General features: G+C 46.2%; 1 long non-coding RNA gene across 1 annotated transcript in view; it reads left to right on the forward strand.

The window, feature by feature from the left end:
* LOC130295928 (uncharacterized) overlaps positions 1-18,136 on the forward strand; it is a 34,771-nt gene extending 16,635 nt beyond the window's left edge. The window contains exons 2-4 of the long non-coding RNA XR_008849052.1: positions 11,236-11,388; positions 17,255-17,330; positions 17,851-18,136. This is a non-coding gene — a long non-coding RNA (uncharacterized LOC130295928). The remainder of the gene's footprint in view (positions 1-11,235; positions 11,389-17,254; positions 17,331-17,850) is intronic.
* Positions 18,137-18,478: the final 342 nt, after the last annotated feature.

Genomic DNA, 18,478 nt, shown 5'->3' on the forward strand with positions numbered 1-18,478 from the left:
GCTGGGGACTCCCGCAATCTCCCGCGTTCGTTAAGAGCGTCGGGTGCAGCACCGGAGGCTCGTGACGTCATGACCACGCCCCTCCCCGCTCGTGACATCACGGCCATGCCCCCTCAATAGACGCATTGAGGGGGTGTAGCCGTGACATCACGAGCCTCTGCCTCACATCGCCAGTCATCCGGCACAAAGCGAATTTCGCTCTGTGCATCAGATGTCTGGGGTGCCACAGCCGAGATTGCAGGGCTCCCCAGCGGGATAAGATGTCTAGTGGCGGAGTACCCCTTTAACTGATAGAGAAGGAGCAGAATTACTTCTAGCACCAGTAAGATGTATTGGATAGTAGGCAGGAAGGGGAAGGCTATCAGATAGGGAGAATGCGGCCCATGTCATGCAGCAATGGGAAGAGCAGCCAAGCCAGGGGCCAGGATTGAGAGTAGGGATCCATGCTGGGAACAGGAATGAGATAGAGAGCCATGTTGGGGACACTTAAGATGTAAAGCTATGCTAGAGACCAGGAATGAGATGGTGAGCCATGCTGTGGACCAAGAATAAGATGGGGAGCTATTCAAGGATGAGAGGGGATCCATGTTGGGATTAAGATTGAGATGGGAACCATGAGTGGGACCAAGAATGATGGGAATCATTTTAGGGACCAAGACTAAAATGAGGAGAAAATCTGGTCCAAATGAAATGCGGTGGGCTAGGAATGAGATAGGGAGTCATGCTGGAAAAAACACAGAGATGGGATTGGGAGCCAAGCTGAGGACCAGAACCGAGATTGGCAGCCATGCTAGAGACCAAGAATGAGATGGGAAGCTATGCCAGGGACAAGGAATTAGCTAGGGAGAAATGCTGAGGGGCCAGGAATAACATGAGAAGCCATCCCAAAGACCAGGAAAAAAGGGAGGCATGCACTGGACTACAAATGAGTTGGGCAGCTATGTTGCGGACAAGGAATTAGATAGGGAGCCATACTGTGGCCTAGGAATCATATGGAAGGTCATAGCGGGGGCCAGGAATAAGAAAAGGAGCCAGGCCGTGGAACAGTAACCTTGCTGGAGATGTGGTGTCTGGGGTGTTGCAATGATGCTACAGTGTCTGGTGGTATTAACCCTTGGTTTGTTGTGACGCCAGGGTGAGGTTTGCTTAGTATAGAAGATCCTGCCGCCAACCGTCCCAAAAACGGCAGGGAATAAATGGAATGTCCACAGCAGGATTTATGAGATAACTGGAACTTTTACTTAACTTTCTGTGCAAACAGTCTTTACAAATATACAGTTTCTCCTGAGGTAACCAGAATGCAGGTTCCTCACAGGCTTTGCTGGGACTAATAGTCTTGAGCTTTAAGCAGGCCACTGTGCTACTAATTGTGGGATTTGAGTAGAATAGTAGTCACAAAGAATTTCTAGATAGAGGTTTATAACTCACGGTTTTAGTGGCTGCTGGTTCTTCAGGCTTTGGCCTAGTTGAGATGAATTGAGATATGCTGATTGTGCTTGCTTTATGTGCAGGTCCCAAGAGAGAAGAGAGAGAATTTACAGACTACAGCCCCTTATATACTAGGGGGGCTGGACTAATCCCATTGGTTGTCAAGCCTGGAGGTCCTGAACCCAGAGAACTCTGGGTACATCACATGACAGTATCACATGACCCTGGAAGGTCCTATACAACTGTGTACATAATTGTATACATATTGACCAATATACACTATATCTTTAATGCATTATGCAAGGCGAGTAAAGGGTAAGCCCTGCAGAAGGGCCCTGTGGAATGGAAAGACTCTAACTGAGGGGACTTAAGACAGGGACAGGACAAGGTCCTGTACCGGGACACCACAGGGACTATGAATCAGATGATAAGCAGTGCTGGGGACATGTAATGAGAGGGGGGTCATGCTGGGGACCAGAAATTCACACACAATAAAAGACAGCATTTTTTGTCTTTCATAATGATTTGTGTGCTTTACATGCTTGCTTATGCCTTTTTTCTTGAGAGGACTACCTCCTTAAAAAACTTTGCTTGTTTTTTTTTTAATAAGCAAATTTGGATGTTTAGCTCAAAGAGGTTTACTGTATATGTAAAAACTCTACTATTATACAGAGATAAGTGGAGCTACGTAGGCACCATTTGTCTGTCTTCTGCCAGAACATACCAGCTCTACTGGGGCCTCCTACTTCTGTGCCCACCACTGGTACAGGAAGACAAGGCTACTCAGATTTGGCCCTGGCCTGGACGCTCACACGAAACAGGAGAGGAGGAGCCCAGAGGATGGAGAAAGAGGAGAAGGTTGTCGTTAATAGGTGATACGGCTTGTGCAAGATGGACCTCCAGACGAGGAAAAGGGTAGTCATGGATGAGACTAAAGGAGCACTTCGTCATTTTAAAACCTTTTGATGTGTCCTAGAGACATGTCAAAACTTTTTATTGGGCTGGTGATGGGCAGTGCCTGGTTTCCTACATACATAATGCTGCCCCCACCATGATCACTGTAGGGATGGAATTGGGCAGGTGATGGGCAGTGCCTGGTTTCCCCCAGACATTATGCTGCTCCCACCATGATCACTGTAGGGATGGAATTGGGCAGGTGATGAGCAGTGCCTGGTTTCCTCCAGACATGATGCTGCTCCCACCATGATCACTGTAGGGATGGTATTGGACAGGTGATGGGCAGTGACTGGTTTCCTCCAGACATGATGCTGCCCCCACCATGATCACTGTAGGGATGGTATTGGGCAAGTGATGGGCAGTGCCTGGTTTCCTCCAGACATGATGCTGCCCCCACCATGATCACTGTAGGGATGGTATTGGGCAGGTGATGGGCAGTGCCTGGTTTCCCCCAGACATGATGCTGCCCCCACCATGATCACAGTAGGGATGGTATTGGGCAGGTGATGGGCAGTGGCTGCCCCCACCATGATCACTGTAGGGATGGTATTGGGTAGGTGATGGGCAGTGCCTGGTTTCCCCCAGACATGATGCTGCCCCCACCATGATCCCTGTAGGGATGGTATTGGGTAGGTGATGGGCAGTGTCTGGTTTCCTCCAGACCTGACGCTGCCCCCACCATGATCACTGTAGGGATGGTATTGGGCAGGTGATGGGCAGTGTCTGGTTTCCCCCAGACATGATGCTGCCCCCGCCATGATCACTGTAGTGATGGTATTGGGAAGGTGATGAGCAGTGCCTGGTTTCCCCCAGACATGATGCTGCCCCCACCATGATCACTGTAGGGATGGTATTGGGCAGGTGATGGGCAGTGCCTGGTTTCCTACATACATAATGCTGTACCGGGACACCACAGGGACTATGAATCAGATGATAAGCAGTGCTGGGGACATGTAATGAGAGGGGGGTCATGCTGGGGACCAGAAATTCACACACAATAAAAGACAGCATTTTTTGTCTTTCATAATGATTTGTGTGCTTTACATGCTTGCTTATGCCTTTTTTCTTGAGAGGACTACCTCCTTAAAAAACTTTGCTTGTTTTTTTTTTAATAAGCAAATTTGGATGTTTAGCTCAAAGAGGTTTACTGTATATGTAAAAACTCTACTATTATACAGAGATAAGTGGAGCTACGTAGGCACCATTTGTCTGTCTTCTGCCAGAACATACCAGCTCTACTGGGGCCTCCTACTTCTGTGCCCACCACTGGTACAGGAAGACAAGGCTACTCAGATTTGGCCCTGGCCTGGACGCTCACACGAAACAGGAGAGGAGGAGCCCAGAGGATGGAGAAAGAGGAGAAGGTTGTCGTTAATAGGTGATACGGCTTGTGCAAGATGGACCTCCAGACGAGGAAAAGGGTAGTCATGGATGAGACTAAAGGAGCACTTCGTCATTTTAAAACCTTTTGATGTGTCCTAGAGACATGTCAAAACTTTTTATTGGGCTGGTGATGGGCAGTGCCTGGTTTCCTACATACATAATGCTGCCCCCACCATGATCACTGTAGGGATGGAATTGGGCAGGTGATGGGCAGTGCCTGGTTTCCCCCAGACATTATGCTGCTCCCACCATGATCACTGTAGGGATGGAATTGGGCAGGTGATGAGCAGTGCCTGGTTTCCTCCAGACATGATGCTGCTCCCACCATGATCACTGTAGGGATGGTATTGGACAGGTGATGGGCAGTGACTGGTTTCCTCCAGACATGATGCTGCCCCCACCATGATCACTGTAGGGATGGTATTGGGCAAGTGATGGGCAGTGCCTGGTTTCCTCCAGACATGATGCTGCCCCCACCATGATCACTGTAGGGATGGTATTGGGCAGGTGATGGGCAGTGCCTGGTTTCCCCCAGACATGATGCTGCCCCCACCATGATCACAGTAGGGATGGTATTGGGCAGGTGATGGGCAGTGGCTGCCCCCACCATGATCACTGTAGGGATGGTATTGGGTAGGTGATGGGCAGTGCCTGGTTTCCCCCAGACATGATGCTGCCCCCACCATGATCCCTGTAGGGATGGTATTGGGTAGGTGATGGGCAGTGTCTGGTTTCCTCCAGACCTGACGCTGCCCCCACCATGATCACTGTAGGGATGGTATTGGGCAGGTGATGGGCAGTGTCTGGTTTCCCCCAGACATGATGCTGCCCCCGCCATGATCACTGTAGTGATGGTATTGGGAAGGTGATGAGCAGTGCCTGGTTTCCCCCAGACATGATGCTGCCCCCACCATGATCACTGTAGGGATGGTATTGGGCAGGTGATGGGCAGTGCCTGGTTTCCTACATACATAATGCTGCCCCCACCATGATCACTGTAGGGTTGGTATTGGGCAGGTGATGGGCAGTGCCTGGTTTCCCCCAGACATTATGCTGCTCCCACCATGATCACTGTAGGGATGGTATTGGACAGGTGATGGGCAGTGACTGGTTTCCTCCAGACATGATGCTGCCCCCACCATGATCACTGTAGGGATGGTATTGGGCAAGTGATGGGCAGTACCTGGTTTCCTCCAGACATGATGCTGCCCCCACCATGATCACTGTAGGGATGGTATTGGGCAGGTGATGGGCAGTGCCTGGTTTCCCCCAGACATGATGCTGCCCCCACCATGATCACAGTAGGGATGGTATTGGGCAGGTGATGGGCAGTGGCTGCCCCCACCATGATCACTGTAGGGATGGTATTGGGTAGGTGATGGGCAGTGCCTGGTTTCCCCCAGACATGATGCTGCCCCCACCATGATCCCTGTAGGGATGGTATTGGGCAGGTGATGGGCAGTATCTGGTTTCCTCCAGACCTGACGCTGCCCCCACCATGATCACTGTAGGGATGGTATTGGGCAGGTGATGGGCAGTGTCTGGTTTCCCCCAGACATGATGCTGCCCCCGCCATGATCACTGTAGTGATGGTATTGGGAAGGTGATGAGCAGTGCCTGGTTTCCTCCAGACATGATGCTGCCCCCACATGATCACTGTAGGGATGGTATTGGGCAGATGATGGGCAGTGCCTGGTTTCCACCAGACATGATGCTGCCCCCAGCATACTTCACTGTAGGGTTGGTATTGGGCAGGTGATGGGCAGTGTCTGGTTTCCTCCAGACCTGACGCTGCCCCCACCATGATCACTGTAGGGATGGTATTGGGCAGGTGATGGGTAGTGCCTGGGTGGTGTCCCAGTACCGCATTCTATACGGTACTTATTTATTTATGGGTCACCATAGCCAGAGTCCCTAGGACTTAGGGATTCCTATAATCCAGTCTATCCCTAGTCGCCTCTATCCTCATGTATAATTAGTAATTTATGCGCAGATAATGTAAATAGTATAGTATAAATGTAGATAAATGGTTAATTACTTGTTTCCATGGTGTCGCAGGGCCTTCGGGGCATTTTACTGAGGAGAGGCTTCTGGTTGTTCCAAACTTTTTCCATGTAGGAATTGTAGGGGCCACTTTGCCCTTGATAACTTTCAGTGCAGCAAAAATCTTTTTCTCCCCGTCTGCAGATCTGTGTCTCGACACAGTCCTGTCTCTGAGCTCTACAGGCAGCTCTTTCTTCTCATGGCTTGGTGTTTGCTCTGATATATATTGTCAGCTGTGAGACCTGATATACACAGGGTTGTATCTTCGCAAATCCTGTCCAATCAGCTGAATTTACCACAGGTGACGCCAATCAAGGTGCAGAAACATCTCAGAAATGATCAGGAGAAATGGGACGAGCCCAGGGCTGGACTGGGACCGAAATAAGGCCCAGGCATTTTATACTAAGCAGCCCATTTCAGTCATGGGTGTGGCTATCTGAAGGAGGAGCCACAAAGGGGAGGGGACAAATGTTAATCATAAAAAGAAAGTTATATACACACACACACACATATATACATACAGTAATCCCCAACTTACAATGGCTTCAATATACAATAGTTTCAACATATAATGGTCTTTTCTGGACCATTGTAACTTGAAACCAGACTCATCATACAATATACAGACAGTCTAGATCTGCGAAACATGTCAACAGCTGGAAGAACCGACCAATCAGAATGGACATTCACTGATAAAACACCTGTATTACTGAAGTGCATGCACTGATTTCCCGTCTGGTAGGGCCCCCTACAGTACAGGGAGGTATTACATGTTCTGTACTACTCTTTACCTGTATTACTGACGTGCATGCACTGACTGGTGTCTGGTAGCGCCCCCTACAGTACAGGGAGGTATTACATGTTCTGTACTACTCTTTACCTGTATTACTGAAGTGTATGCACTGAATTCCTGTCTGGTAGGGCCCCCTACAGTACAGGGAGGTATTACATGTTCTGTACTACTCTTTACCTGTATTACTGAAGTGTATGCACTGACTGGTGTCTGGTAGTGCCTCCTACAGTACAGGGAGGTATTACATGTTCTGTACTACTCTTTACCTGTATTACTGAAGTGTATGCACTGAATTCCTGTCTGGTAGCGCCCCCTACAGTACAGGGGGGTATTACATGTTCTGTACTACTCTTTACCTGTATTACTGAATTGTATGCACTGACTGGTGTCTGGTACCGCTCCCTACAGTACAGGGAGGTACTACATGTTCTGAACTACTCTTTACCTGTATTACTGAAGTGTATCCACTGACTGGTGTCTGGTAGTGCCCCCTACAGTACAGGGAGGTACTACATGTTCTGTACTACTCTTTACCTGTATTACTGAAGTGTATGCAGTGACTGGTGTCTGGTAGCGCCCCCTACAGTACCGGGAGGTATTACATGTTCTGTACTCTTTACCTGTATTACTGAAGTGTATGCACTGACTGGTGTCTGGTAGCGCCCCCTACAGTACAGGGAGGTATTACATGTTCTGTACTCTTTACCTATACCAGGGTTAGCTGCTCCTTTGGACACCAGGTGAGGGCGGCTCCATGTTACTTTTTTTTAGGACACTGTGTTCTGTACAGGTCCCTGAAGAAGCTCCTGTCCTCTATATAGACAGTGATTACAGCTCCCAGCATATCTTTCTTACTTTTATATGTAAGGACTATATTAGTTATCTAATTATTTTTCTTTAATCCTCACTTTTTCCTATTTTTGGATGACATTTTGGGGCTTCAGAACCAATTCCCAGGTTTCCATAGAGCTATGGTCCCAATATACAATGGTTTCAACATATAATGGTCCCAACATACAAAGGTTTCAACATACAATGGTCGTCCTGGAACCAACTAATATTGTAACTTGTGGGATGTGAATAATAATAATAATAATAATAGCTGAGCTATGTTAAGCAGATATGCCATTCAGGAGCCCAGAAAAGCTAGGTGACAATTTCTCACCTTGTGTTTTTATGCTACTGAATGGCATATCTTCTTATAGCTCGGTTAGAAATTGGTTAGAAATTGTCTCCTAGCTTTTCAGGGTTCATTAATTCAGAATAGCAATAATCTCACAGTCTGGAAGTATAGCAGCATGGGCATATACACCCGAGTCCATAAAATAGATTTTATATTTACCAGCCAACACTGTAGTTACGCAAATTGGTTGCTCCAAGGGAACTGGTGCCGGCAACCACTCGTCCAAGCCGGGTTCTGTGTGCCCTGTGGATGAGCACTGGCGTACGCTCCTGCGGCTTGTCTGTCTGCCACCGAACCGGTGGATGCCGCGTGATGTTGGAGGAGGCAGCTTACAGATTCCCGATGGCCGGACCTCATGGACTTTCTTGGTGTCTGATGTCAGAAACGGAGACAGTGGGCTGGATAGGTGAAGGCTGCAGCTGTTGTTAGCGGTGGATGTCGGACTTCTAGTTCTTGCTGGTGAGCATCTCAAGTGGCAGTGGTGCGTTATTTGTACGTTAATAATGATTCTAGATGCGTTTCAGGGTACTTGAATATACCAACGACCCTTTCCTCAGTAGAAGTGTCACTGTGACAGGGGGCGGGGCATCTATGGGAGGGGGCGGGGCGTGACATCACACAAGGGCGGAGTCGTAATGTCATGATACTCCATCCCCGTGGTCGGGAGGCATAAGACTTGGAGCCTCCAGCACTTCCTACAGTGCTCACAGGTGGGTGCTGCTTGCTAGATTGTGGGGGTCCCCAGCAGCGGGACCCCTGCGATCAGACATCTTATTTCCTTATCCTTTGAATAGAGGATAAGATGTCTTAGGGCCGGAGTACCCCTTTAAGTGACGGCTCGGGCCCGTGGCTCCTCATGACACTTAGTGTGTCACTTTTCAGAACAGGCTGACGGCCCGGCCCACCAGGCATATGCCCAGCCCACCAGGCATATGCCCAGCCCACCAGGCATATGCCCGGTGTGCCCGATGGCCAGTCCGGCCCTGGAGGAGCCAGAGCTAAATATCACGTGTCATAGTTAAGGGTCTGAATACTTATGTCCATGTGAAATTTTTGTTTTTCCTTTTTAAATAAATTTGCAAAAAAATGTATAAAAAATCCTGTCATCGCTTTGTCATTATGGGATATTGAGTGCAGAATGATGGGGGGGAACTAGCAGTTTAGCACAACGCCCATAGCAAAATGTGAGAAAAAGGGAAAGGGTCTGAAAACTTTTCGAATTCGTTGTATATGACAATGGCACCTTATGTTTTTAGGTTCAGCAGAAGCAGCTTCTATAATATGACCAATGCTTGCTGTATCTGTACGCCTTATATTCTCACTCTCTGCTTAGTAGACATGGCCCTGGAAGTTGTTGGCTCCTACACCCTCCGTGTTTTCATCCCACCTTGTCCCCATCCATTCATTCACTTCCTTCCTCTTTTTTTTTTTCATATGCTATGTTATAATTTGTAACGGCTGTGAATGTTTCCATGGTAACAGGAAAGAGGCTCCGGGAAAACATTTGGTACAGATAGTGCTCAATCGGAGCGCCGCCGGAACTTCATATGGTGCGCTGCAGAATAGACCAGAATATCTCAATGAGAATGAGTAGGTGGTAGCGTTGGGGGGTTCATGTCCTCTACTAGAGAACTGCGGACAACAGGACCCCCATACATGATGTATTACAATGCATGAACATGTCCTCCGCGTATCTGTGCTCATGTAGCCTCTTATGTATAAAGACCGGATTGGATTTTGATTATACTGTAGTTTTGGTCTCATAAATAATTTAAGAGGTACTCTGGGGAACTGAACTTCTCTCCTTTCTGACTGCTGGGACCCCCGGCTATCTCCAGTAGGGGGCCTGTCCTACTCATCCTTTGCGAGCTTTGGCCCCCAACCTTCCCATACGAGCACAAGTGACAGCCCGCTGTGTGAGGTGTCTGAGAGTGGGGGGGGTCTGACTTTCCAGTAGGAGGCCTGTCCTACTTACTCTTCCTTGGCGTGCTCTGCCCCCACCCCTTCTTCCATGATGACGGCAAGTGATGACCCGCTCTGCGGGCTGTCACCTCGCTCTTCTGTGGAAGCCAGAACACGCCAAGGACTGGTATGTTAAACAGACCCCCTACTGGAGATCGTAGAGGGGCCCAGCGGTCGGATTAGTTCAGTTCCCAACTGAGCGTGATAAGTGTTCAATTGTGGGGGAATCCGGCTGATGGGACCCCCGCTATCTTCAGTAGCCCAGACCTGTTTACCCATCCTTTGCACGCTCTGACCTCCGCCTTCCAAGAGGAGCACAAGTGACGGCCGACTGAGTGGGATAAGTGTCTGATCGTGGGAGTCTGACTGCCGGGACCCCCCACTATCTCCAGTAGGGAGCCCGTTCCATGTACTGGTCCTTGGTGAGCTTCGGCTCCCACCATCTAAGATGAGCAGGCTGTCAGTTATGTATGCTTGTCTCGAAAAGTGGGGGCCTGAGCGCGTCAATGAGGGGTAAGCTGGAGGGACTTCGTACAGGAAATTGAGGCCCTGGAGTACTCTTTAATGTACCGTATTTTTCGCCATATAAGACGCTCCGGCATATAAGACGCACCCAATTTTAAAGGAGGAAAATCTAGAAAAAAAAGATTCTGTACCAAATACAATGTAAAGTATAGGACAGTGATCTTCAACCTGCGGACCTCCAGATGTTGCAAAACTACAACTCCCGGCATGCCCGGACAGCCAACGCTGCTCCGGAACGTCTCTGCTGACCGGTATCCTCGCTCTCCATCGCCGGCATCACATCGCTACGCACGCCTCTCCTACTGGATGATGGGACGTCGTGCGTGACGACGTGATGACGACGAAGGAGAGCGCCGGCCATGCAGGGGATCCCGGCACGGAGAAGACACCGAGGAGGCAGGTAAGGGCCCTCCCGGTGTCCTGTAAGCTGTTCGGGATGCCGCAATTTCACCGCGGCGGTCCCGAACAGCCCGACTGAGCAGCCGGGTTAGTGTCACTTTCGCTTCAGACGTGGCGGTCAGCTTTGATTGCCGCGTCTGAAGGGTTAATACAGGGCATCACCGCGATCGGTGATGTCCTGTATTAGCTGCGGGTCCCGGCCGTTGATGGCTGCAGGGACCGCCGCGATAGGACAGGGTTTTATTGTGTATTTGCCGTATAAGACGCACCAACTTTCCCCCCCCCAGTTTTGGGGAAGAAAAAGTGCGTCTTATACGGCGAAAAATACGGTAAATTAACAGCTGCAAACATCTAAAGTTTGCGCAAATAATGACCTCAAAGGGATACAGTACATGTTTCTTTTGTATTTTCATATTCTCATAGCTTAGTTACGTTGCTCTAAAAAAAAAAAAAAAAAAAAAAAAAAAAGGTAAGGTTTTGGTTTTGCACCATTTTTTTTTCCATTTTGCCCAACCGTTAAAAGTCTTTAATGTGTGCCAATTTAAAATCCTTAAAAATTCAGATGGAAAATTGCAAATGCAGATTGTGAGATGGTTCAGGAGTCCACCGAAGAAGAAGAATCTGAAACATGAGAATACGAATCCAATAATGAGTGAGAACAAGCCTACTAAAAAAAAGATTTTCCCATGCTGAATAAGATATACCTGAGAAGGAGGTAAGTGAACTATTAACATATTTTTATGGTGTGGTCATCCATTGCGGTAATGCCGATGTAAAAATTGTGCTTTTCGGTCATTTGTTTTAAAAACACGGTAGAACATACGCAGCTGAAATTCCATAGTGTGCACTGTGCAGTAGAATCCTATTGCCCGCAATGGAATTCTGCTGCACCAGAATTTCCGACCGCAATTCCTAAGCGGAATTCCGGTTGCAAATTTCGTAGTGTAAACCCAGACTGTGTCCTGTGTGACCATCAGAACCTCCACCTTCAAATCTTACCCCTACTAGGCTCTACTACAATGGCACCTTCGGATAACACTGACGCGGCTCCTATACACGCACATGCACCCACACACCATCACATACATCATACACGTAATGTTCTGGCTAACAAATGACAGCAGCCCACACATGTATATAGTAAAGAAAAATACACATTCTGCAGCTCAGGGTCTCCACTACTATGCTGCTTCTGTCACCAGAATTTGTAATGCAGTCCCTGCTTTGTGTCCCCATATAGTAGTTAGGCCCCCTCTGTGCTTTCATATAGTTGTAGGCCCCCATAAAGTAGTAGGCTCCCTCTGTGCCCCTTATATAAATGTAGACCCCCATATTGCTACCATAAAGTAGTTGTCCCCCATATAGTTATAGGCCCCCATACTGCCCCACTTTGGTGTTTCTTTGGTCTAAGACCTACTGCTATGGTCCATAGTAGTAGGTCCCTGGTCAGGAAGATAAGTGGAGCACCAAAGCTGACGCAGTAGTTACCTTCCACAGCAGCCCAGTGCCCGCGCTTTTCCTCTGCTGTCCTCCTGGGGAGGGAGGTTATATTTCCTAAAGTCTTTGGGGGATGGGGGAAAATTATCTTCCCTGGTGTCCAACGGGAAGGAAAATAGTTTATAATTCCTGGAGAAGGTATCTTTCCTGATGTCCAGAGAAGAGCTGGGTGCCCGTGGCTGTCTGGTAATTCCAGTGAACAGTCGGAGGGGCCGACCGCTCAGCCTCATTTCTGCTCTCAACATGGAGCCCTGTATGTCAGGGCCGGCCCTACAATGGGTCACTTTAAACATTAATAACTCTGGAATGCTTTTAGTTATCATTCTGATTCAGGGATTGTTTTTTCGTGACATATTCTACTTTAACATAGTGGTACATTTTGTGGTAACTTGCATCCTTTCTTGGTGAAAAATCCCCAAATTTGATGAAAAAATTAAAAATTTTGCATTTTTCTAACTTTGAAGCTCTCTGCTTCAATGGAAAATGGATATTCCAAATAATTTTGTTTTTTGATTTACATATACAATATGTCTACTTTATGTTTGCATCATAAAATTGACGTGTTTTTACTTTTGGAAGACACCAGAGGGCTTCAAAGTTCAGCAGCAATTTTCCAATTTTTCACAAAATTTTCAAACTCACTATTTTTCAGGGACCAGTTCAGGTTTGAAGTGGATTTGAAGGGTCTTCATATTAGAAATACCCCACAAATGACCCCATTAATTAAACTGTACCCCCCAAAGTATTCAAAATGACATTCAGTAAGTGTTTTAACCCTTTAAGTGTTTCACAGGAAAAGCAGCAAAGTGAAGGAGAAAATTCAAAATCTTCATTTTGGCTACAAATATAAGTATACATTTTCTCCTTTTACCCCTTGTAAAAATTTAAAAAATTGGGTCTACAAGAACATGCGAGTGTAAAAAATGAAGATTTTGAATTTTCTCCTTCACTTTGCTGCTTTTCCTGTGAAACACCTGTGGGGTATTAAGGCTCACTTTATCCCTTGTTACGTTCCTCAAGGGGTCTAGTTTCCAAAATGGTATGCCATGTGTTTTTTTTTTTGCTGTCCTGGTACCATAGGGGCTTCCTAAATGCGACATGCCCCCGAGCAAAATTTACTCTCAAAAAGCCAAATATGACTCCTCTTCTGAGCATTGTAGTTCGCCCGTAGTGCACTTTAGGTCCCTAATTTAGGCCTCAAATGCCCATGGCACTCTCTCACTTTGGAGCCCTGTTGTATTTCAAGGCAACAGAATAGGGTCACATATGGGGTATTGCCGTACTCGGGAGAAATTGCCTAACAAATTTTGGGGTCTTTTTCTCCTTTTTAGACAGTTGGGGTCTACACCAGCATGTTAGTGTAAAAAAATAAACATTTTTACACTAACATGCTGGTGTTGCCCTATACTTTTAATTTTCACAAGAGGTAAAAGGGAAAAACGCCCCCCAAAATGTGTAACGCAATTTCTCCCGAGTACGGAGATACCCCATATGTGGGCGCAAAGTGCTCTGTAGGCACACAACAAGGCCCAGAAGGGAGAGTGCGCCATGCACATTTGAGGTGATTTGCACAGGGGTGGCTGATTGTTACAGCGGTTCTGACAAATGCAAAAAAACACACCCACATATGACCCCATTTTGGAAACTACACCCCTCACGGAATGTAACATGGGGTGCAGTGAGCATTTACACCCCACTGGTGTCTGATGGATCTTTGGAACAGTGGTCTGTGAAAATGAAAAATGTTGCACAGCCCACTGTTCCAAAGATCTGTCAGACACCAGTGGGGGGTGAATGCTCACTGCACCCTTTATTACATTCCGTGAAGATTTTGAATTTTCTCCTTCACTTTGCTGCTTTTCCTGTGAAACACCTGTGGGGTATTAAGGCTCGCTTTATCCCTTGTTACGTTCCTCAAGGGGTCTAGTTTCCAAAATGGTATGCCATGTGTTTTTTTTTGCTGTCCTGGCACCATAGGGGCTTCCTAAATGCGACATGCCCCCGAGCAAAATTTACTCTCAAAAAGCCAAATATGACTCCTTCTCTTCTGAGCATTGTAGTTCGCCCGTAGTGCACTTCAGGTCAACTTATGGGGTACCTCCATACTCAGAAGAGATGGGGTTACTAATTTTGGGGGGTCTTTTCTGCTATTAACCCTTCAAAAAATGTGAAATTTGGGGGAAAACCAACATTTTAGTGGATAAAAATTTTTTTTTTTTACACATGCAAAAGTCGTGAAACAGCTGTCTGGGCATGCTGGGAGTTGTAGTTTTGCAACATCTGGAGGGCCACGGTTTAGAGACCACAGTAAACTGTGGCCCTCCGGATGTTGCTAGGCAACAACTCACCTGGAAAGCCTGGATGAATTGCTGCCACCGCCTCTGCACGTGGGGGATCCCCGCATGGAGGATCGCGCTCCGGGATCCAGGTAAGGGACCTTCGGCGCCGGTCCCTGGACAGTTCCCACGTTTTGCCCGGACACCGATAGGTGGGCAAAGCGAGGGAACCGAACTTTAACCTCCCCTCCCCCGGTCTGCTATCAGTCGGTCGCTTGGCCGACCAATAACAGGGATAGGAGGGGTGGCACCCCTGCCACCAAACCCCTATCCCTTCAGGGGGATTGAGGGTGTCTCGGACACCCCCGATCCCTCTTATTTTCCGGGTCACCAGTGACCCGTATGACCCGGAATCGCGTAGATCGCAGGTCTGAATTGACCTGCGATTTGCCCCCACTGCGGTCATGGGGGGGTCTCAGGACCCCCCTGGGCGATGTGCCGGGATGCCTGCTGTTCGATAACAGCAGTCATTCCAGGCCGATCACCGCTACCGGTGACGCGGCGCTCCCGGAACCCCACGACGTACATGTACGTCGCCGCGTGCCAAGTGACACTTTGCGGCGCTGTACATGTACGTCGCTCGTCGTGAAGGGGTTAACCTTTCATGTTAAAAGTTCGGATCACCCCCCTTTTTTTCCCATTTTCCATATAAAAAACATGTAAACATAATAAAAATAAACATATTAGGTATTGCCCTGTGCATAATTGTCTAAACCGTACAATAAATGGTGTAAAAGTAAAAAAAAAAAAAAAAAAAAAAAACATAAGTGCATTTTTTTTATTTTTATTTTGTTATCATGTCCTACTGATATGGAATTGCATAGTTTTTTTTTTCTTTTCTTTTTTTTGAGGGGGCGGGCAGGGGGCAGCATTTCACTCCTGGACCCAGGCAGCACAATGTCTTGGGCCAGCCCTGCTGTATATCAATCATATTGAGGAGGAAGCAGTGGCAGATACAATTACTTATGTGACTTATGTGCCATCATTGACAGTTCTAATTGATATGACGAATTAATAATATTGGGTTGATGTGAGGATGTTATGCGAAGAGTAAAGATCTTAGGTGGGAAAACTACTAAGTAAAATGTCTCTGACTCATTCTTACAAGTGCTACAGAAGGTGTCATAGAGGGAGCAAAATCACAGCTACGTATGTGTGTACGGGGCGGCGGAGGAGCTCACATGGCGCTAGATTGTCACCACGGTTTTGATGAATGAAGTTGCTGCACCGTGTATCTAGTGATGTCTCATCCTGAACATGCGGCTTCTCAGCAGGAGGACAACATTAGGATTTGTTCTTGCAGTCACTATTGTGAATACTGTAGTATCTACTGTGCATCCTGCAGACACATTACTACAAACACGAGGCAAACACATCAGCACACAGAGGCGTTTATAGGGCACTATATAGTATTCAACAGGGCTGTTAAGTCGGTAGATAAATGTTCCGACTCCGACTCCTCTGTATTAATATGCAAATGTATTTATAAACACTTACAGTTGATTTCAAGAAGCTGTTCCACAAAGTTCTTCTAAGTTCTTCTAGCAGAGAGAGGTAGTTGGGCAGAAGCTGCTGCCTTCTCCTTTTTGTGTGCTGATCTGCTGCTGAAGATAGGGCAGTGGGAGGATCCAGGAAGGGGCATTTATTATACATGATGGAGGAGATTTATCAAAACCTGTCCAGAGGAAAAGCTGCTGAGTTGCCCATAGCAACCAATCAGATCAATTCTTTCATTTTGCAGAGGCCTTGTGAAAAATGAAAGAAGCGATCTGATTGGTTGCTATGGGCAACTCAGCAACTTTTCCTCTGGACAGGTTTTAATAAATCTCCCCCGATTTCCCTAGTAGAATCCCATAGTCATGTTTAAAGTTTAAGCTAACAATCGGAGTTTACAAGTTTTTATAGCCTTAGCTGAATGGCAGCAGTTTTTCCAATCATTTACAGCTTCAGTCATGAACTATTGACCCTCCATTCCCTTCACTTATACAAGTGTCTCTAGTCCTGCAAAAAACACATTTACTTAATCCCTTATCAGTGAGAGGCTAGGTTACCCATGGGTTCCCTGTAACAGCAGAACACAACACTATGGAAAGTATAAGTATTGCCGCTCCTAATTGTGCGTTGCGTGCCATACAGTGAAGCACATGAAAAGCATGCTTCTTCACGGTCACTTAACGTGTTCGTTTTGCGGTTACGTGAGGCGTTGCATGCATTGGCCTTCATTCTTACAAAAATTATAACTTTTTGTGAATTGGGACATTTAAACTTGCTTTTTTTTTTATTCCAATCTAAATTTTGTAGGAGTCGGAGTCGGGGCATCGTTTGCCGACTCCGACTCTAGGTACCCAAAATTTCATCCGACTCCACAGCACTGGTATTCAATGGCAATATTTATTGGTAAGCCAGTGGTATACCGTATATTGGGCACTTACATGTTGCTCAAAGTAGCCCGGATGCTGCCTTAATTTGGCTAAAAATACAATGTGGAATCTGCAGATTTGGGTGCATGTAGCTCTATTCAACAAGAACTTGGAGTCTGTGTCAAGAAATTGGATTACCAACAGGTGGTCCAAAAGATACCCTTTCTTCCCATACACCTACAAATAGTGATAATTTAAAGTGTAATCTTTATTCATTTTGCACACTATAAATGTTAAAATACGGTATTCATGTGCCATATATTCCTACATCCGATTTGCAATTCTGACATCCGGTCTATAAAGTGCCTAACTCTGATTTCCCTCCTAGTTGGAAGTTTTTTCCAGGGATGAAAAATTTACAATGTGGACAGTTCCCGTACCTGTAATTTCCAGCTGGGCTGGTGGTGAGTAGCCAATTCTTTTCTTCTTCATTACTTTTGGTAATAGGAGGGAGAGTGCTTTGTACTAATAAATGACTGATACTTTTACTTTTTCGGAAGGATATCATAGGTTTTTCAACCCCTACTGATTTGAAAAACGGGTCACTTTCAATGATGAACCAGTTTTTTTTTTAATGATTTGTTTAATAGTGTTGGCCATCACATTGTACTGAATAGAGAATATAAATCAATTAATTTTTTTGCTGAATTTATTATTTATTTTTTTACTTTTGCTCTTTTTCTATTCTTTTGTTATTAAATCATGTCTGGGAATTTTTCTTGCTTTTTCCAAAGCGGAGTTTAAGTCCTTTAGCGTGTAGCCTCTTTTGTGAAATCGTTGTATTAGGTCATTTGCTTGTACTTCAAAATCAGTATCATTTTTATTAATTTTTCTTAATCTAAGAAATTGACTGCACGGAAGGGCTTGTGTGATTTGGGTGAAAGCTATCATGATGTAGCTCAAATCCAGCCCCTTTCTCCCCAGCGTCGTTCTCAAACCAGAGGAAGCACCGTCAGGTGTGAAACTAGTTGTTTGTCTCGGAACCCCTCCACACCTCATGCCTATTTCTTTCCAGTTGTACATCTTGGAAATAAAATCTTCACAATTGCAACTACAGAGGGTGAGTGCGATTTATCTACCAGTCTTCTATCTTACATTATTGTCTACAATTCATCCATAATCTGCACACCCTGGTATTGCTCAAATCTTTGAACTGCCTCCCCTGAATTCATCTTTCAAGTGTTGCACCTGTAAGCTATGCCACCATTTGTCTTCTACTGTATATAACTACTATAATACTGCTCACTATATACAAGAATATAACTACTATAATACTGCTCCTATGTACAAGAATATAACTACTATAATACTGCTCCTATATACAAGAATATAACTACTATAATACTGCTCCTATATTCAAGAATATAACTACTATAATACTGCTCGTATATACAAGAATATGACTACTATAATACTGCTCCTATATACAAGAATATAACTACTATAATACTGCCTCCTATATACAAGAATATAACTACTATAATACTGCCTCCTATATACAAGAATATAACTACTATAATACTGCTCCTATATACAAGAATATAACTACTAT

Source organism: Hyla sarda, chromosome 1, assembly GCF_029499605.1.
Source record: "Hyla sarda isolate aHylSar1 chromosome 1, aHylSar1.hap1, whole genome shotgun sequence".
NCBI lineage: Eukaryota > Metazoa > Chordata > Amphibia > Anura > Hylidae > Hyla > Hyla sarda.